Raw genomic sequence first — 3733 nt, 5'->3', positions numbered from 1 at the left:
TAAATAGCATTTAATCAAAATATTAATCAATAATTAATAAAAAGATTGTTGATTAAATGATGATTGTGGTATACGAGGAGTCTCCATCTTCCACCTAAGATTATTTAAGTGTTTTAACTAATAAAAAGATTGAAATTAAATGATGTAGCTTGTCCAACTCATCTGCCACCTAAGATGGTAAAGAAATGTGGTATAAAATTGTGGTAAGAATAACATTACTCATTAAAAAAATTATACAGTTACAGTCTTACAGATACAATTTTATACCCTTACAAAATTGATGTTAAAAAAAAAAAGTTACATTTTAGAAGCGCCAATCAATTTCATTGAAATTTCGGGTTGTATTTTGCCGGTTGATTGCGCTTCTATAATGTCATGAGTCCACACTCCAGTGAGAACGGACCTAACCCACATCGACTGTGCTGTTTCTTTTTTCTTGTTTATTACTCCTCTTAACAACCTTAATTAATCATCTTAATAATCGTATTATCTGTTTCACCAAGACATACGGAAGGAACTGAATCCAAGTCAAGGTCAACGAGGCTTTATAAATGCAGGTCAATCTGTCTGTAACTGGGGACTTCTTTCAACAACCAAGCGTATGTCCTGTTTAGGTTAAATCCGCATGTGTTTCTCTGATCAGCTTCGTACTTGGCCATTTTATTTTTATAACAAGTGCTGCTAGTTGTTTTTTTTTCTTTTTGGTTCTTCAGCTGATGGTTGTTGTAGTCCTTTTTTAATATATATATATATATATATTAATGTGAAAAATAAGATTGCAAATAAATTCAAGGCGATCCATTGAAAGAGATTCCTTGAATTGAGTCTTTAATTAATGCGACACACGTTCATATATATAAGATTGGTATACTCTTTAGAAATTAGGCAAAGTGTGTTCCGACTTCCCACGTGATAGTTCAGTTTTTTGTTTTTCGAAAATGTTTGCTTTCAGTTAAAATATATGAATGCTAACATTAAAGAAGAGGAAAAAAAGAAAAAGAAAAAAGAAGATAATTATTAATTTGGTGGTATTTCGTTTTACTAGTGCTAGAGTAAGCATCATGTTCCCAATCATTCTCCCCTCGATCTGAAGGGAAAATGCAATAAATTTTTTAGGAGTGTAATAACCGCACACTATTTTTTACTTCTGACACACTTTTCTAATTTTCGGCCGTTGGATCAAGTGAATTGAAGAAGATCAGAGGGTATAAATTAACAAAGGATGTGTGAGAAGTAAAAAATGGTGTGTGAATAGCACACTCCATTTTTTAATGTGGTCGCTCTTTCGATTTGACGAGAAGAGTTTACATGATTTTGTTTGCTTTCTCGCTCTGTCGAGGAGATCGAGCCATTGTGGCATCTTTGACTTAGGGCTCAAACTGAGATCTTTGAGCAAAAACTGTCGATCAAACTGTGTTCCAATAATTCTCCCCTCGATCTGAAGGAAAAATGTAAAAAAAAAAAAAAAAAAAAAAAAAAATCTAATGTGGTCGATCTTTCGATTTGATGAGAAGATTCATTGTGGTTGTATTTGATGTCGCTCTGTCGAGGATATCGAGCCACTATAACATCTATAGCTTACGACTCAAATTGAGATCCTTGAAAGCAAAAACTGTTGTTCAAAGTTGAGGTGTTGATTTTTTGTGTTAACATGACAAATGACCAGCTATTAGGAGGAAGCTTGATATTTATTGAAGGTGTCTCATAATCGTACTTTTTCTGAGGTAGTTTTACAACCTACTGTTGAGTATCAATAAACGATAGCTCAACATTGATTAGTTAGTGAGGCTGCTATGTCATACTAAAATTGTTAAGTTGTTAAAAAGATTAGCTAGTCTCTTAGAAGTGTAAGAATGAAGCTTTAAGCTAGATACATGTGTGTATAAAAGCTCTGTAATTGTAAGGTTCAATTCATTAAGTCTGAAATACAATTCATGTAGTTTAATCTTTATCTTTCTCTAAATTGTTTCTCTCTCCAGTTCTTCATTTTCCTCCATCCTTTATTGTTCTTTGATTATTTCTCAATACTTACAAGGTTTATACGTCGTGAGTGTTATTGTTTTTGTTTTTAGATGTGGATTGTCTATATATTGCTGAGGAATTGTATTGTATTTTTTATGACCACTTGATTAGATTTGCCATGCTTGTTCTGTGTATGTTCTTGATTGTTCTTAATAAATTGTTATTTAAATTTTATTTTCAAAACAATCTACATATATAAATCATTTCTTCTTTTTTTTTCTTACAAATACAAAACTTTACTTGGTTGAATGTTATGGAGACATATATTAATATTTACTAGGAAAATACGTGTGTCCACTTACATGTCTACTTGCTTATAATTAACGTATTTTCACCGAAATAATTTTATAACCGAAGCCATTTATTCTCTTTATTTCCACCTATAAATTATCTCTACAAAACTCATTCAATTTGGAGACCATAATTAGCTGCCTATATGTGTTGAATAAATTGACAGTTCGGATTATAAGCACTGTTAGTATGACAAACTGCTAATTTATCTAAGGGTGAACTTCCAATTTAGTCTCTAAATTATCACCTTAGTGAAAATTAGGTCCCTAAACTATTATTATTATTATTATTTTTTAAGAAAAATCACTCCTTGAATTAAAAATCTGCCAATTACGTCCCTAATTATATTATATTCGAAGCTACTATATTCGATTTTTCATCAATTTAAGTCAAGTTACTTGCATGTGATACACATTGGAAGGTAGATTTGTAATTTTACATAAAGAAATAGTGTATGGAGTTAACTTTGGAGGGTAAAGTAGACGTTAGATTAGCAACCAATTTGAAATGTTAAGGGCTTATATGTGAGAAAAGAACAGTTTACACTCTAAAGTGTGTCAAGTGACTAAATTGAAAAAAATTTGGACAAATTAGCTTTGAATATAATAGTAGGGATGAAATTAGCAATTTTTAATGAATTTAGGGACTTATTTTACCCAAAAAAAAATAATTCAAGGACCTAATTTTCACTGAGGTGATAGTTCATAAACTAAATCGGCACTTCACCCTTTATCTAATGCATATAGCTTATAAATGGTCTCTCAACTGAATGACTTTTTATAGAGATGATCTTTAGATGATAAAAGAATAATTAGAACACATTTGGAGATGATGTTTATATAAGTCTCCATACTATATGTGTTGAATAAATCGACCTTTTTAATAATAAGTAGTGTTTTCACTATGAATTGTCAATTTATTTGATCCATATTGCTTATATAAAAGTCTCCAAACTGAATGGCTTTGTATTTTTTTAAATATGTATTTAAAAAACAAATAGTTATAATTATGATTTTGCAGAGTAAAAATATTTGTTAATCACAAATTGATAGACAAGTGTGTTCACCCATAAGGCGTACAAATTAAAAGTATTGTCCATAATGTTACTACCATTTTGAATGACTAGAAGTATTGTCCATAATGTTCACTTTATGCAAGAAATTAATATCAAAAGGGGCTTTGTGCTTGGTTGGTTACTTTCTAGTGAATTGGATGGGATTTCACACATCCCACTATCGACAACACACAACTACACAAGAGTGCCAGAAGAGGTGAAGAAAGCTTACAAAAGTTACTTCATGGATTATTTGGGATCTTGAAATCACTCAAACGTGATTGACTGGGATGGCTGCTCTTTGATCTGTTTTGTGATGTGACCAAAGCACTCAAACGTGATTGACTGGGATGGCTGCCCTTTTAA

Source organism: Pyrus communis, chromosome 7 (assembly GCF_963583255.1).
Source record: "Pyrus communis chromosome 7, drPyrComm1.1, whole genome shotgun sequence".
In the NCBI taxonomy this organism is placed as follows: domain Eukaryota; kingdom Viridiplantae; phylum Streptophyta; class Magnoliopsida; order Rosales; family Rosaceae; genus Pyrus; species Pyrus communis.
Note: the sequence above shows the minus strand (reverse complement) of the source record.